This window comes from Mustela lutreola, chromosome 4 (assembly GCF_030435805.1).
Source record: "Mustela lutreola isolate mMusLut2 chromosome 4, mMusLut2.pri, whole genome shotgun sequence".
NCBI lineage: Eukaryota > Metazoa > Chordata > Mammalia > Carnivora > Mustelidae > Mustela > Mustela lutreola.
The window spans coordinates 3810853-3829162 of NC_081293.1; the positions used below are offsets into that span (position 1 = coordinate 3810853).

Here is an 18310-nt window from a genome sequence, read left to right on the forward strand (position 1 = left end):
TAACAAAAGAAACAGAAAACTTATACAGGAAACTACAAAAAAAAAAAAAAATCATTCCTAAACATTAAAGGAGGCCTAAAGAGAGGGAAAGAATTCCATGGTGACCAATTGGAAGACTTAATATTGTTAAAATGGCAATGTTCCCCAAATTGATCTATGGAATCAATACAATCCCTATTAAAATCCCAGCGAATGTTTTTGCAGAAATTGACAAGATGATCCTAAATTCATATGGAAATGCAAGGGACCATCAATAGTCAAAACAATCTTGAAAAAAAGGACTAAGTTGGAAGACTCACACTTGCCAGTTTAAATATGTAATATATAGCTCTGCCAATCAAGACAATGTGGTAAAGATTTAAGAATGGACATACTGGGATGCCTGGATGACTCAGTCTGTCAAATGTCTGCATTTGGCTCAGGTCATGATCCCAGGATCCTGGGATTGAGCCCTGTGTTGGGATCGCTGCTTGGTAAAGAGTCTGTTTCTCCCTCTACCCTACCCCCTGCTCTGTGCGTGTGTGTGTCAAATAAATAAAATTAAAAAAAAAAAAAAAGAATAGACATGGATTAGTGGAATAGATTTAAGTGTCCAGCAATAAAACCAAATATTTATTGTTGATTGATTTTCAACAAGAATGCCAAGATATTTCATCAAATGGTGCTCCAAATAGATTTCTACATGCAAAGAAAGAAGTTTGACCCCCTACCTCACACCATATACAGAAATTAACTCAAATGGATCAAAGGTTTAAATGTAAGAGCTAAGGCTATAAAACTTTTAGATGGGAACATAGGTTCATTTCCTCTGATTAGGCAATAGTTTTTTAAATGTGATACCTTAAGTAAAAGCAATCACAGGAAACCCCACATAAATTTGACTTCATCAAAATGAACAACTTTTATGGTGCAAAGAAAACTACTGAACAATTGGAAAGACAATGCACAGAATGTGAAAAAAAAATCAAATCATAAGTGTGTAGTATCCAGAATATACAAAGAATTTCACAGAATCAAAAATGCAAATAGCCCAATCTAAAAATATGCAGAGGATTTCAACAGAATATATATATATATTGCAAATCAAAACTACTTCACACCCACTAGAATAGCTATAAGAGAGAAAATAACAAGCGTTTTTGAGAATATATAGAAACTGATTGATGGCAGGATTGTCAATGGTGCAGCTACTTTGGAAAAGTCTAGAAGTCCTCAAATGACTAAGAAGTACCACCCTGAAGTATGTCACTAAGAGAATTGAAAACATATATCCAAACTCACAATTTACACAAATGGTCATAGCAACAGGATACATAACAGACAAAAACTAGAAATGACACAAATTTCAATCAACTGCCAAATGGATAAGCAACAGGTAATCTGTTCATCCAGACAAAGGAACAAAGTACTGATACACATGACAACATGCTTGAATGCTGACTGCTCACACCCAGTAAGAAAGATCCAAAAGACCACATACTGTGTGATTCCATTCGTTTCAAATGTCCAGAATAGGCAAATCCAAACAGAGAGAAAGATTAGTGATTGCTGGGTGGAGGAGAAAATGGGGAGTGGCTGGTAATAGGTACGCTTTTTCAGGGGGAGTGATGGCAACATTCTGGAATTAGATGTTGGTGATGGTTGCATAAACCTCCGAAAACACTGAATCGCACACTGTTAACAGGTGAACTTTATGATCTGTGAATTACATCTTTAAAAAAGACTGTATGTAATTATATCCTATAATTAAATTATTCTGATTATTCTCTGATGATTGAGCATTGCTGTGTAGCATGTACACCCTACAACTCAGGGACCTTCTGTACACTCTACACCTGGGGCACCTCTCTCTGCTGTCAGCACCCCCCAACCCCTGCCTGAGATGACCACATTTCCATGGTACTCTCTTCCCTAGGGATTCCCTTGGGTCTTATGGAGTTCCAGTCCACCAGTTTCTCCTTTGAGTGGTTACCCTGCCTTTCTCCCAGGACCCCCACACCAACACACACACACACACACACACACACACACACAGAGTTTCCCCTGCAGGCTATGGAGAAGAATGGAAAACCACCACGAGACCCTTCCTGAAAGTGCTGTCATAAATGCCAGGGAGTCTGTGGATGCCTTCCTGGTTTCTGAAGATTGTCCCAGAGTAGGGATCAAGACCCAGCCTCTCCTGTTTCCTCCTTGCCAGGACAAATCCGAGGAATGAACTCCGCTCTGAATGGGGAGGCAACTTCTGGTGAGCAGATGGGACTCTCAGCCTAGAGGAGACCAGGAGGCAGGTACCATGGAAATGGGATGGACTGCAGGACCTTAGCCCTCTGCTACCTGGAGTGACTCCATCACAGCTTCTGGGCCCATCCTTCTTCCTATCACCCAGAGAGCAGAGGAGACTGACTGTGCCTGTACAGCTCTGTGTAGGTTTGTGTGTACACATTTATATGTACCTCCATTTACTTTAAAATCTTCTCCCAAGTTTTTTTTATGAAAACTTAAAAGCATATAGAAATGCCAAAAAAAAGTCATGCAATAAATACTTTTATTTATTTATTTATTCATTTATTTATTTTATTTAATTATTTTTACTACAGTTCGGTTCTACCAACTGCTACCATTTGGCCATATTTGCTGTCTCCCTCTGTATCTTTTCAAACACACATTTTTTTTTTTCTGTATTTGAGATTTTTCAACTGTTTGGAGGCTGGAAGCCTCATGATATTTAGATTATAGACACCTACCTATATCTCCTACAAAGAAGTATGTTCTACTCTATAGCCAGTGTTACACTGAAAAACGTACAAATACATTTATAATACTACCGATATCCAGACTGAAGCCTGATTTTTCCAATTATCCCAAGAATATATTCGAGATCTATATCTCCTATATATCCTATAGTAGGACCCAATTTGGACCCACATTAGGTTCTGGTTGGGGCTGCACATTAGGTTCTGGTTGGGGCTGCACATTAGGTTCTGGTTGGGGCTGTCGCTTTACTCCCTTTTCGTCTACAAGTCCCCCCCACCTCTGTTCCCCCCATGACAGTGTCTCTGGAAGAATCCTGATCACGGTTTTGCAGAATGCTTTGTGTCCTGGATCTGGTCTTCTCTTCTGGGACCTCTTGTAGGTCCCTGCAGGACCCAAAGCTGGAAGCCTGATTTATAATCAGATTCTATTTAATCATTTTAAAAAAATTAATATGAACTTGTTAAAGTAAATTTGGAAAATAGAGAAGAGTTGTGAAAATTTTGAAATCACTCATCTGCTGCTTCCTTCTCAAAATTGTTTTCCATACTTCCCTACAGTCTTTCCTGGACACTTATCAGTTACTTATCCACCCATTCCCCAGTTCAATAAACACATCTCATGTACTTCGTATGCTATCTACATGCTTTTGATCCAATCCTTGATGTACTTGATAGGCTATCTGTCTGGGCTGTACATCCCCTAAATCATATGGCCTTGTTTAAGCGGCCACACTCAAACTACAGAAACACATTTTAATTCAGCTTTTTTCATTACGTAGATAGCAAACATTTTCTATTTTTTCATTTTTTAATTTTATTTTTTCAGTGTTCCAAGACTCATCGTTTATGCACCATACCCAGTGCTCCATGCAATCTGTGCCCTCCTGAGTACCCACCACCAGGCTCACCCAACCCCCTCACACCTCCCTCCAAAGCCCTCAGTTTGTTTCTCAGAGTCCACAGTCTCAAATGGTTTGTATCCCCCTCCATTTCCCCCAATTCCCTTCTCTTCTCCATCTGCCCATGTCCTCCATGTTATTCCTTATGCTCCACAAGTAAGTGAAACCATATGATAATTGACTCTCTCTGCTTATTTCACTCAGCATAATCTCTTCCATAGCATTTTCTTTTTTTTTATTTTTTTTTATTTTTTTTAAAGATTTTATTTATTAATTTGACAGAGAGAAATCACAAGTAGACGGAGAGGCAGCCAGAGATAGAGAGAGAGAGAGAGAGGGAAGCAGGCTCCCTGCTGAGCAGAGAGCCCGATGCGGGACTCGATCCCAGGACCCTGAGATCATGACCTGAACCGAAGGCAGAGGCTTAACCCACTGAGCCACCCAGGTGCCCCATCTTCCATAGCATTTTCTGTGTTATCACAGTCTGCAATGTCCATCGTAGTTAATTTATACATTGTTATTTAAATTTTTCTTCCAAAATTAAAAAAAGAAAAAGTTATCAAGGCACAGAGATGATTGAGCATCAGACTCATGACTTCCGCTGAGGTCAAGATCTTAGGGTCATGGGACTGAGCCCCAAGTCAGGCTCCGAGTGAACGTGAATCCTGCTTGAGATTTTCTCTCTCTCTCTCTCCTTCTGCTTCTGCCCTTCCCTGTTTGCTGTAAAATAAATAAGTAATAATAAAGTTATCACCACCACCACCCGTGAAATAATAAAAAGATGCAGAAAAGAAATCCCACATATCTGTATAGCTGTTTTTGCGTTTCTCAGCCTTTCCAGGTGGCCTATGCCAACTGGACCTTGGCTGGTTTCCAGGTGTGTATGGCTTTGAATGGCTACAAAGCATGAGCTCTGATGTGTAGGGGTTCAAGGTGGTGCGGGTTCTAGGGGAGCCCAAGGGCCTGGGTCTGCTCTAATCCCTCCTGCACGTTGGACTCCTCATGGTGTGCTGCTCGTGGGAAGACTGTCATCGTGTGGATCTGACAGCAGCTCCTGCTCACCCCTGGACTAGTACCACCTGGGAATTTTCGAGAGATGAGAGATGGCCCCCCAATCCCCATGGAGCCAGGGTCAGTACACTGAGGTGGGTTCCAGGGACCTGCATTTGAAACAAGCTCAGCCAAGCAGACCTGAAACTTTCCTGGGGAGACCAAGTCCCTGCTTGTCATCAGTCTCCAAGTTCCCATTTCTTGACAGGACCTGCGTGAGTTTCTTTCTTCCTGGCGGTCAACAAGACCCATTTCCTCCCATATCCAATCCTATATGGGTTTTGTTTGGATTTAGCGTGCTTTTTCCCAGTTTTGCATAGTTTAACTATTTCTTTTATCCTAATAGCCACAATGATATCTCCGGTTAATTTTCATTTCCTGATGACAAGTGACGGTCATCGTCTTCCCATTCGCTTAATTCCACCCCCATTTCGTTGACTGTTTTGTACCCAAGTGTCAAACTGTTTGAACTGATCTGCAGGAAGCTTTCACGCCGTGAGGCTGTGGCTACTGCTCGGGGCTCTCTGGGACACGCATTCCCTAGCCTGTCCCGGGTCTGCATTTTCATTATAGATTTTTGCTTCTGTTTTTTTTTTTTTTTTTTTTTTTTTTACTTCTTTTTTTGCTTGTATACTTAAATACTATAGTTTTAAAAAGTGATTTACAAATATATTATCTTACCTCCCTACATCTGTCCAACTTTTTAAAAATTATTTTACCCTTTGAATTAAGGTTAGAAGACCTTCCCTTCTCAAAGTCATATATTTATATCCTCTATTTCCTGTAGAGCCTCTGTTTTTTATGTGAAAGCTGTAATATGTCTGGACTTAATATTGTAGTATCTTATGAGAAATAGGATGCTTCAATAGAGTGCCCTCGTGCAAATAATAAAAGGGAAAAAAATAAGTTAAATACTATTTTTCTTAATAGTAAACATCAGCACAAATTAATTTTTTTACAGAATAAATTAATAGAAAATAAATATTAGTAATTATATAGCGATTCATGAATACTGAAATACTTGTAGTTTGAGTTGGAAACTCAGCAATATTACTTGATAAATTAAATTACCAGCAAAGCATATAAACTACAGCATGAAATGTTCAAATTCTTACCCAGGACCCTGAGGTTTGTTGTCACTGTTCGTTTACTGTTTTATTTTATCTATTCATTTTATTTACTCTTTGAAGAAACCTGTGGTTGCATACAGAGGCTGGAGTCACGTTCAGTCATTGAGCCCGATCTTACTCCCTCTGTCTTCAGCAGAAGGATACATACCTACCAGGTGGGAGCTAGGCGCTTGACTTTCATATCCTGGAAAATTGTCATAATACAATAGTTTGTGTTTCAACCAAGACTCTTTACTGCCATCTGCTTGAAAATTCTCAAATGCAAATATGCAAGCCCCATCTTTGGAATCAACAGTCATAGTCCAAGTGTGAGAAAACTTTCAAAATAATAAAATGACGGTTCTATAAAAGGGACCCTCTCACCTCTGGACCTCAGTGTAGGGCACCCTGTCCCCACCATGCAAACGCCAGCTTATTGGCCCCATCAGTATCTGTGAAACTATTATTTTTCATCTGGATTTAAAATGTCACCTTCAAGCACACACTGAAGTGCCATGCATGCTTGGGTAATTTTTTTATTCTTTCTTCCGCTTCTCTGATCTCTTTGTATCCCCACCGTTACTGTGCTGCGGTAATTCCACATTTTGTCTGCTATATGGTATGGTCGGCATTTCCTCACTGTTCATGTGGGTTTTTCAGAAACATTCTGACTCCCTTGCATGTTTATCTTTTACATTAAACTAATTTTATCCATGTCTAAAATCTACCCCACAAAAAAGTCCCATTGGAATTTTGCAGGGATGATGTTTAGCATAAAAAATAATCTGAAGAGAATTGCCGTCTTTACTATATTGAGTCTTTCTGGAAACATGATTTGCATCTCCATTGATTCAAGTCTTATTTTATGTCTCTTATTAGATTTTTATAGTTTTCCTCATATACTTTCCCCATGCATTTCTTGGGAACTATTCCTAAGTAGTTTATAGAGCGGGTTTCCTGTTGTCAGTGGAATCTTACACCCATTCTATAATCACCCATTATAATCTCAGTGATTATCACTGGCATGTAAGAAAGCAACTGATTTTATTTACTTAAAATTATGTATGTTGTTGAAATCTTATTATTTCTAATATATATAGTGTAATATTATCCAAAGCATATACTATCTAATTTATGTACTAATTTATATATTTAGAATTTGTATATATAATTATCTAATTTATGTTATCTACTATTAATATTTATAGTACTTTTTAAAAATTCTTAAATTTTCCAAATAAACTCTTTTTTTTTTAGCCAATAATGAAAAATATGCTCTCCCTCTCCTAATAGTTACACATTTTGTCTTATTTATTATTTATTTATTTGTTTGCTTTTCTGAACTTACTGCATTGGGTTAGCACCCCCTACCCAATGCAAGCAAACAGCCGTGACAGCGAACGCCGGGGCTCCGGTGGGTGGCCGTGGGTGGCGAAGGGCCCCCGAAGCTCCCTCTTCTTGCAGACGAGGTCATGACCACCCCGAAGAGTCAGCTCCTCCCGCAGACCATCCGAGCTAAAAGGCTCCCCATGGGAAGGAGGCCGAGCTGGGCGGGAGCACCCGGAGGCTCTGCCCCAGCAGCTGAGCCCCGAGGGAAGCAGGAGCCTCTCCCTCCCCCAGAGGAGGCTGAATGGGGGGGAAGCGGGTGATTCCGAGGGGCGGGTGGGTGCAGAGACTGGTTCAGCTTCTGTGTCCGCCGTCCCATCGCGCCTGCTGGCCCGTCCTTCATGCACTGGCCCGTACAACACCTACTGTGTGTCGGGCCTCGTGCTAGAGCCTGCGGGCGCAGAGGGCTGGGGCGCCCTGGCGCAGCGGGGGGCCGGCCGCGCGGTCTCGCCCGGTGCCCGGCGCAGGGTGACCGGCCGGTGTCCGAGGCCACGCCCCGCGGACTGACTCTGTCCAGCGAGGCCACGCCCCACGGACTGACACTGTCCAGCGAGGCCACGCCCCGCGGACTGACACTGTCCAGCGAGGCCACGCCCCGCGGACTGACTCTGTCCAGCGAGGCCACGCCCCGCGGACTGACTGTCCAGCGAGGCTGCGAGTCCCCAGACCGGGAAGGGCGCCGGTGTCCGAGGCGAGGCCCGGCCGACGGGCAGGGTTGAGCCGCGCGACAGGCGCCTGTGGCCATCGGCCTCCTGACCGCACAGCGCGCGCCAGGTCCCTGGGGAGCCTGCGTCTTCCCCTCCCGCGGGCTCCCGCAGGGGACCACCGGCTTCGGGGCGCCTTCTCGAACCCTCTGCGCCTGGGCGTAGACTAGAAAAGTCACAGGACGCAGATTTGAATCTTCTCCAGAGAAACTCCTCAATCTTCGGGCTTAACTTCCAAAATTGGGCGATCTTTACGGAGACTGGTCGCAAACTCCACCAAATCGTGACTCTCCCTGACACGCGGCCTGCCGGGCAGCTCCCCAGTTCTGCGGAAAACCCACGGAGTCACCAAGTGCCCGGGGGGCTTCTGGAAGCAGGGGCTCCCTCCACTTTGCCCCTAGAGTTTCATTAGGGGCAACACCCAAAACAGCAAGCAAGCTGTTCCTTATCTCGCACAACCTAGTTCTTTTAACTAAGTACAGGCTAATGATTGTGAAAAGGGATTAAAGCCCCTTATTTTAAAGAAAGACTACTTCCCATTTGAATTACTTTTAAACACACCACTTTGCCTCTAATTTAAAATGAATAATAGGCTTAGAGCAGACAACAAAAGATCATTAACCTCATAAGATAAGTGTATCAGGAATCTTGTATTTTGCCAGCAAATGGAATAGAATGGTAGAAATGTGCTAATGCAGAGATTTTTTTTTTTTTTTAAAGCATCATTATCTGGGGGACATCATTTTTGGTATTCAAATAAGAAAACGAATTCTCTCCAATGCCCACTTGAGCTTTTGTTCTGCCCTAATTGAAAGCAAACCTGTGCGTGGAAAATGACCCTTACAGATGGGGAAAGGTTTAGGTTGGGATAAAAAAAATTAATCTTTTTTTCTTTTTCTTTTTTAGAGAACAATTAACGTAGACAGTAGCTTTCATCCCGTTGTTTGTGCTCTTGTTTCATTTTCTGTCTTAATAACCAATCGGAACAAAAAGTCATTTTACAGTCCCGGGTTTGCAATTGAAGATACAAAATCCACGGGAGGAAGCAGCCGCTAACATGGGGAGGCCCCAGGATTAAAGATTCTAAAATTTTGGTTTTAATTAAACGTGTATTTTTAGAAAACTCCTGACCTTTACAAGTGCTTAAATATTTAATCCTTTTCTTGTATCTATAGTTGGGTAAAGAGAAAACAATTTAAAAAAAAAGTGTTTTAAAAGAAAATGCAGAGGAAGAAAAGCCAGTTTGGTAACAAAAATAGAAGCAGGGTAAAAAAAAATATATATATATATATATATATCATATATATATATGTGATGGGACAGGCTCATAGGTGTGTGTGCGTGTGTGTGCGTGCATGTGTCTAGAAGTTTCTGGTGTCACGTGGAAGCTGGACAGGGCGCTGTGCCTGGCCAGACCCTCGGCCGCCGGGTGGCCAGCCTTCAGGACGCTCTGGCCCTTTCCTGGAGCTCAGCGGCACAGGACAGGCATGCATCTGTGTGTGCCAAGCGCCCGGAAGAGGCAAGCGACGGTGGGGAAAGCTGAGCAGCTGTCTCTTCTGGGCTTTCAGAAACTCCTGTCAGTTGGCTACTGACTGATGTCCTAGCGCACACTCTTCTAATTCTTAATTAGAGCGACATAGCTAATTAATAAGTTTTTTCCAATTATAAATTAACTTAGGATCAGAACTCTGGCTTTGCATGTAATTTCCTATAATCGCTAAAGCTACTGCAAAAACATGCCTCCTGCCAACCGTAACTTTTTATTTAACACAGACAGGCAAGTTCTCACTGGGTTTACATTTTAGAGCAAATTATCTCTGTGGGGATTTGTGAAGAGAAATTAAAAAAAAATCAGAGTTGTTTGTGTTTTGTTGTTGTTGCTGTTGCTGTTTTCCTCCCCTTCCTAAGCTCCCTCCCCTGGACTGCCTTCAACAAAAGAGCATCCTGAACTGAACGGACACTGTCCTGTAGAGAGGTAAGGGGAGCCGGCGTCAGTATATGCCCGTTATTCCACGGCCGGGAAGGAGAAAGAACAGGTGATAATTCGTTTCCCGTTCATGACTGTCCCCACCTTCTCATGGCTCCCGGAGAATGATTTGGGAGGTGCCGGCATGCTGTTCGTTTATAGATCCTTAACTGGAGAGACACTTATCTCTTTAGTAATGAAGGAGCGTAATTAAAGGTGGGTTTGCAGCCCAGGCAGCGGGCCTGGCAACACGGCACGTCCTTGGCCGCCACGATTCCTCCGTGGTTTATCAAAGACGACTCCTTTAATATGGAGATTACACTTATGTACTTGTCTGAACTTGAAAGGCATTTGCCTAATTTACTTATTAATGAGATGTAAATCTATTTGTATGGTGCGTCACAAGTTTCTGCAAAATCGCTGCTACTTAACCGGTGATAAACCCTATGATTTAAACGAAAAATAATACATTTAGCTTTCCACATTCGTTCTGTTAAAAATTGATACAGTCTATGTTAAATTTATTAATATTGCTCCCTGTCATTCAGTTCGCAGCCCTTGCTGAAATACGCCTTGACAGCGGCCGCATTAAAGATGTATGCCATTGTATTCAACAAAGATTAATGAAGCCCGGTAAAAATAGCTGTAAAAGAGAAAGTGATCCGAATGTAAAATCAGTGAATTAAATGAGGCCGCGCGCACCATTCGTTAATATGCATGAGGACAGAGGCAGCGAATGAAAATGTCTCTATGCAAAGTTCATTTGGGAAGCTTTCAGTATTGTCTGGGTGTCCCCCAACTACCCAGGAGGGGCCTCCTGGAGGCGGTGTCGCGCCGGACCAGGGCGGGCCTGCACCTGCACGGGGAGCTGCACCCGGCCACCTCCGCGTCCCCCCGTTGTGGAGCGAGGCCGCAGCCGCACAGCCAAGCATCCTCCTCCAGACCCTCCCCTGTCGGCCTCCACCTGTCTGGGAGAAGCCGGATGACCTCCTGGCCTGTCTTCAGGGGGCTGGGCTCCAAGTTCAGGTGCTGGCCACGCCAGACGCAGACCCCAGACGGCACCTCGCTGTGCCTTCGGGGTTTGGTTTGGCTGGGCTTTGCCCAGACGAAGAGAGGTTTGCAATCTGGCCTCCAAAGTCCTTGGACAGATTGGGATGAGAAACCTGCAGGAGTCCGGCTGACTCCCAGAGCTTGTAAGGGGCTCGGATCCGGGATGTTCATCCCAGGGGCTGTTTCTCTCTGCCTGCTTGCGCCGTGAGTCTGTCTAGATTCCTGCCCCTGTGTACTGAAAGACTGGGTAGTGCTTTCTTTGTACTATTTGGTGGGGATGATTTATTTCCGCAGTTCTCATTATAAAATACCGCTGGTGTCATACCCTACCAGGTTAAGACTTTCAAATAAATTAACAGTGACAGAAAATTGTATGCAGTAATCATAATGTAAACCTGGCATGTTTATCAATCAAGAGGGTGTTTTGATAGATTGAAGCCATTAATGATAGGTGCTTCTCCCCAAGGTTTGCCTACACGGAGGTCAAAGGCTGTCCAGGAGGACGTATTTTGGGGTATTGTTTTCTTTTTAGCGTTTCCTGGGCGTGGGGGGTGGGGTGTTGTTTGCCCGTGTGTGTCAGGTTGAATTAGTGCAGTTGGTGACAGTAGAGGAGTTCATGTTCTGCCTGCCTAACCAGCTTGGAGGCAGTTGGGGGGTAGGGTACACACACACAGAGCGTGACACCCTGTAGAAAGTGCTGCCTAGAGCACAGAATTTCCCAAAAGGGTGAACACAGGTGTTCCTGCTCAGAACGGTTTAGGGGCTTGTTGTTGCGAACCTCGGCATGTCAGTCCCGTCTGCCGTCTCAACAGGTCGTGCCCTGAAGCGTCCCCCAGGCTGCGTGCAAGGCTGCCACGGTGGGGGTCTGGGCTGTTCTTCCCTCGCTGAGCCCTCCAGAAAGAGTGGAGGGCTGGCCCCACAGTAGCTGCGGCGGGGGCGGGGGCCAGAGGGTGCAGCTGGGCTCCCCCGGGGGTGCCCTCCCGAAGGAATGACGGAGCCCATGTTTTACGGTGACAGACTGACAGACAGAGCATGAAATGATGAAAAGGCGTAAGAGGAAGGATGGACGAGGAAACTGACATTTTAGCTGGGGGCTTCCTGCCTGCTCAGGTCAAGCCCTGTCTTGCCTGGGCCTGGCCTCAGCCCCGGCCTCAACAGCACCCCACCGTCCCTTCCCGGGATTGAACCTTCCAGGCGTCGGGCTCGTGGCTGCCCCAGAAGCTGCGTCCACCTGCCTTCCTCTCCACCTGTCAGGCCACTTAGCCTCACGTCCTGCAGCTGCCATATGAGGAGGCCCCTCAGAAACCCAGCTTCCCATGGGAAGAGGGCCCGTCACAACTGGGTCTCTGCTTCGGGACTCCTTCTGCCCCCCCACCTTCTCCCACCTAGTGAGGTCACCGTCTGTGAGGTCCCACGGCATCGCTGCCCATGTTCACCATAACAACAGTGGCCATCTAGAGGCACTTCTGAAAGCACTAAACTTGGGGGACCAGGAGGACCCAGCATCAGTGCCACAACAATAGGACAATAGGACATCAGGTCATTCAGTCCCAGGATGTCTGAGACCCGAAATTCAAATTCTGATTTGAGGGCTGTCCACTAGGATAAGAAAGCCTGTGGAATATAAAAACACTGAGTTGGGCACCTGGGTGGCTCAGCTGGTTAAGCAACTGCCTTCAGCTCAGGTCATGATCCTGGAGTCCCGGGATCGAGTCCCACATAGGGCTCCCAGCTCCACTGGGGAGTCAACTTCTCCCTCTGACCTCTCCCCTCTCATGCTCTCTCTCACTCTCTCTCCCTCAAATAAATAAATAAAAACCTAAAACAAAAACAAAAACAAAACAAAACAAAACAAAACAAAAACAAACAAACAAACAAAAAAAAAACCACTGAGTCCACAATAACACAATTAATTGGATTGTCTGACTTTTCCAAATCAAAGAAACAGAGGTAGGAAGGCGTCACCTCCTGAATCACAGCAAACACTCTGCGAAGTAGTGGCTTCATTTTGGGCCAGCGCCCTACACAGATGCCCTCACAAGAGCCTGGTGGTTTTCAGCTTAATGAAGCAAGGATGCCTGGGATGCTTCTAGTCCCACTGGCCAAGAGATTCCACTCAATGGTCTCCTGGGATAGCACCCAGATGGACCGGGAAGCTACCGGCTCCTTCCGTAGTCACATTATGGGCTGATGATTGGACTCTGCTCATTGGCGGGCTGGTCAGTTCCGCCAGGAGAGCTGAGTGGTCTTGCTGGCACCTACAGAGACCAGCCTCCTAGCCTTTCTCTGGCCAGCACAAGGCCCAGCCTCCCGGACATGTTTGATTTCATGCCGTCTCAGACTCTTTATCCGTTCAGGCTTCTGTAACAAAGTACGACAGCCTGGGTGGCCGTTGGAACTTCTTACAGTTCTGGAAGCTGGAAGTCCAAGATCAAGGTACAGTGTGGTCGGTCTCTGGTGAGAGCCTTTTCCTGGCTTGCAGACCACTGTCTGCCTGCTGTGTCCTCACGTGGCAGAGGGAATGAGAGAGGAAGCAAACTCTCTCCTGACTCTGAAAAAGCCACTAATCCTGTCCACAGGGCTCCACCCTCAGACCCTCATTTCATCTTTTCCTGCTAACGCTCCCCACCCCTCGGCGGCAGCAGCAGCGCATTGAGAATCTTGACGATCTTTGGTGGGAAGGGTCCTCAGAGGCCACTTATCCCCAATTCTGTCTCAGAGAGAGAAACTCAAATATAGAGATGCCTTGAGACTCGTCGCATGGTGAGTTCAAACAGCACCTGCAAGTCTTGACCGATCAACTTTTCAGGGGACGTGTCCAAGACGGCGACTCAGTCTCTGACCTGGAAAGGCAGGAGAAAATCTAAGGTCATTCGTCTTCATGCCTTAAGCCTCAAATATCACCGGCAGTTTGTTAAAGGAATGAAAGAGACCTTTGAGGTCCTCAGAACCGATGCCACTTTTTAGGGAAAACACTGAAAGTAAACATTCGGATGTTACTCCTTCGACTAACCTCTGAGCAATGAAACGAAGTGAGTTTATGACATAAAAACGTGTCTTAACAAAATCAAATGGGCAGCAGAAGGCCATTCTGAAATAGGAAAAAGTCTCAGCTTTTTGAGAGAAATGTGGTTGTACTGACTTAGTAAACAAGTGTCTCAGAAATTCCAGTTCTGCACGTTTGGTGTGGCTTGGTGGTTAGGACATTAATTAATGACCAAATAGAGAAATGTCTGAGTGCCCAGCAGATGGTACACAAGCCCAGGAGAACATTACCATCTGAATTGCAAAGAAGGCTGGCAGCTTCTGCTCCCCACCCCCGGCCCAGCTCTGCCAGCTTGCCCCGAAGAGCGCTGCTGTCACTCGGGCAGGGCTGGGCAGGGGCGGGCTGGGCTCCGGGGGCCGGCTGCTCTCAGAATCCAAGCCCCAGATCCTTCCGTGGGAGGGGGTGTGGGAGAATAGGTGAGTGGCTCAGTATAGGGAGTTAGGCGTTCCCGCTTCGCTCTCTCTTTCTTTTTCCCGTTTCCTTCCTTCCTTTCCTTCTTTCTTTCTTTCTTTCCTTCGCTCGTTCTTTCTTTCTTCCTTCCTGTTTGAGAGCTGCAAGGGAGGCACGCGGAGGAAGGCTGACCCCTGAGAGCCAGTCTCACTCTTTTCTCTCTCTGAGCCCAGGAGCACTGCTGCTACTGAGGGTTCGGAAAACACAAATATATCCAAGGAAATACACACCAAGAATGCACCCATGAGGCAACTGCAGCTTGTGAGCTAGTCCGATTCTCTGTAGCAGGTCTTCCCCCTCAAGGTCAGCAGTGGCTCTCCTCCCAAGGACAGGTCAAGGGCGGCTGGTGCAGGATATCTGCTTCCGGCCTTCGGAGATGACCGACTGGGCGGGGGATCGTGCTCAGGAGACAGGGCATCAGCTTTGTAAGGAGTAGCCTAATAAGGGCTGGGATTAGCAGAATGTATCGTTCCTGAGAAGACTGTGGAATAATCGGCCTCTGCCTCCGTTGTCCACAAGATATCTTGAACTGAAGCAAGTACCACTTAATCAAAAATGTAAGGGCAAAGGAGGAAAGAAAACTTTCTTGCCCTCTCGCAAGAAGGCACTTGGCATTCTGATGTATGCGCCACCCTCCCATTTACTCCCGAAACAATGCCTTGCACTCCGCAAAGTACACATTGGATTACCGCCTGCTTAGGTACAGAATCCTGGTCTGCTTGTAAAAAGCTCAAGGTGGAGAGTAGAAAAACATTAATTGGATGGTTCAAAAATTAAAGCCAGACTTGCCTTAGGTGTTTGGAATTCAGTAAGCTTTGTTCTTAACTATCTTTATGCTTCTCTCTTTTTGTTTCATCTGTCTTTCGGAGATGTAGCTTTATCAGCATCGAACCTCGGCACTTCATTTCCAAATACCCCCTCCCCCTGATTTTCTAAATAAAACAATTGCAGAGTTTAAAAATAAACAGTTTGGGGTCTAATCAGCGGACACAAACAATTCATTAATAATTAAAGTCATCCATCAGGCAGTATGTGTGGTCAAGATCAACAGGAACATCAATATTTTAAGCTCCAAAGCAGGCAAAAAAACATCTAGAAATTAGAAAGTTCTAGAAAGGCCTGGAAAAAGACTGTTTGGCAAGTGCCTTAACATCTTAACAGCAAGAATGTTTGCCACCCCCCACCACCACCCATTTGATTGTGGTAAAATATTTTGTATTTATTGGTTTGTTTTGACTGAAGGTGACATTAATGAAAAGTATGTTTCAGAATGACTTGTTCTACAACACTGAAAGTTACAGCTTACGTAGGCTGCTCTGCTGTTTGCGGAAGGACTTCTACCCACCGTGTCACGTTTGACCTCGCACCAGCCCTGTGAGGTCTCATTATTAGTATCTCTAAGCCTGCTTTTGTCCACAGAGGAAGAGACTTAAAATTCAAAAAACAACCAGAAATTTCCAGAGGTGCTACTGTGCGCAGAATGATGTTTCCACTGATAACTGAGCGAGTGAATGAAAAAATTCACATCCCCGCAGAGACAGCCGGATGGCATGTGGGGAGAGCTGCCTGGGCATCACAGTTGAAACAGGCCACTTCGGCAGCCTCAGGGAAGGCCCCTCGGAAGCTTCTGCCCTCCCCAGACTAGGACCCCAGAGTGGGCTGGATGGTGTCTTCTCATCTCGGCACACAGGGCCCAGCAATCCTGCAGCAGAGTCAGGAAAACAATTTCTGGGCAATTGTCAATTATCAGGCTTGTATCCCTATTCGGCAGCTCAAAACATCTCTTTTAGCTCCTGCCACTCATGAAATAGAATAATGTGGACGATTTTCATTTCCAGCCGGGTTGGCTTGCTAATGTGTTTTCCTTAAGCACCTGTCTGTGAAAGTTCCTATTAAATCATCGAAAATGAACGTAATGTTTACTGAGCAGCTACAATGCACTCTGTCTTACTCATTTCATTGAGTCTCAAAATAAACCTCCAAGCAGGCATCTCAGCCCCATGGCACAGGATCTTCTTGTTCAGAAAGTCTTACTTTTTCTCCTCTGCACATACTTTAGCCTTTGACCAAAAAATTAAAATAAAAAATAATGCTAACGTGTAACCCCAGTAAACTATAGGGCGAGGCTACTCCTTAGAAAATAATGACCAGCTAATTTCGCAAAGGAGACAAAGTGGAGTGCGGCTGACTGTCAGCCACAGGTACGAGTGTTTCTGGGTTGACAAACCAACAGTCAACGGCACTGTTGTCAACCATGCCATCCTAGCCACACACACTACTGAAAAGAGAGGTGCCAAAGGCCCAGGGTGGCCAGTGGCCATGTTCCTTCACCCTCTTGGGCACACCACTAGCCCCATTTTCCAATCCCTGTTACTTCTCAGTGGAGACGCGTCACCAGATGGGCCAGTGGAATGGGTAGAGTGCTGGTGAACAGTAGCACCTACATCTACCCGGCGTCTCCATGTTTTGCCTTCTCCATGCAGCTGGTGGAGTACACAGAGCCACAGGGTAGAATGTTCTGGATCTGGAAGCTGGCGCTGAGAAGTCTTCTCTGCTCTACCTGCCAATACTCAACTGCAACAAAAGTGGGAAGCAAACATTTATATTGTTGGAAGCTGCTGAGATTTGGGGTAATCGATGATTAGAAATCAGCCTTTCCCTGACTATATCTGGGCAAGATTTGACTGCTCAGCCAGGAAGAAGCACCCACCAGGGTGAAAACTCCCTGAAAGCTGTAGATCAGGACTCAGCAAAGGACCATGGTGAACTTTCACTGACGTTTATAGTATAATTTACCAAAATTACAGAATGGATCATGACATTATATGATTAATATCTGAATATGTAGTAGTGGATATGCTCTTAGGATACAGAGACCATTTGGATCTTTTTCATTGCTGTAACCTTAGTACTTCCCACGGCCCATCCCAGGCTCTCAGGAGCCATTGAGTGAATAAATGTGCATCACAGGCCCCCCTTGCATGTCTCCTGGAAGATCCCTGATCTCCCTGACCCTGGTTGTCCCCTGATCACCTGGGCATGTCTGCCTTCTTCCCAACGGCATCCTGGCCCAGGATATACCGAACCACTGACGCGCAGTGACCTTCAGGCCATGTCCCCATACTTCCCTGCTGGGTGGGAAGCATTAGCTGTGGGTTGTCTGAGAGCTGAAGATGACCCTTCTTCCCATCCACCTGAAAGCTACTGTCGCACGTGGCCAACAGCCGGCCGCCAGCAACAGACTGAAGTCAACGGCATCCCCAGTCTGTGTTTCTGCAAGTAAAGGGGCAGCCCTCTGAGAGGAGCGGGGGGGGGGGCTGCCCCTTGACAGAAGCCACACTGATTATCTCTGACTTTCTGAATGGCCGTCCCCTTGCTACCACTTGTGGGTGAGGGAAGGGGAGTCCTGTGTCTGCACTTACACTTGGAATTTGGTAACAAATCATTTTGATGCCACTTGTCATCACTAAAAGAAACCTGCCTGTCTCCCTTCCCTAGGAAATCTACGGGCAAGCTTTGAGAACCGAGATAGAAGCAGAATCATGCTTCCACGAGGCCGTCTTCAGAGTGCAGCACGAGTCTCCAGTTCCCGAGGCCTGTAGTAATAACGGTATCATCTAACAGATGTGCTTTTAATTTACAAAACCCCTCTCCTGGGTTACTAGTGCATTGAGGCCTAAAACATCTTGACTGGGAGGATACACCCCTGTCCTTGGATTGCTGAGGTCCAAGGGGCTGCCTGGTGTTTTCCAGGTGATGCGGCTGGAAGGGAAGAGCTGGAAGCCAGGCCCTCCCTGGGGTTGGGGCCCTACGGTGGGTGGTGGAGGAGAGTCTGAGGAAAGGGATACCGGCTCACCAGGGTCCACAATATCGGGGTCTCCAGTTCAGAACTGGAAC

The 18310-nt window shown here is 45.8% G+C and overlaps 1 long non-coding RNA gene across 1 annotated transcript; it reads right to left on the bottom strand.

Annotated features, from left to right (window-relative positions):
• Positions 1-540: 540 nt before the first annotated feature.
• Positions 541-15023, bottom strand: LOC131830539 (uncharacterized). The gene is made up of 4 exons (XR_009353204.1): positions 14644-15023; positions 12883-13760; positions 4094-4372; positions 541-3851 (listed from the first exon to the last, which is right to left on the bottom strand). It is a non-coding gene; the product is annotated as an uncharacterized LOC131830539 (long non-coding RNA).
• Between the last annotated feature and the right edge of the window lie 3287 nt (positions 15024-18310).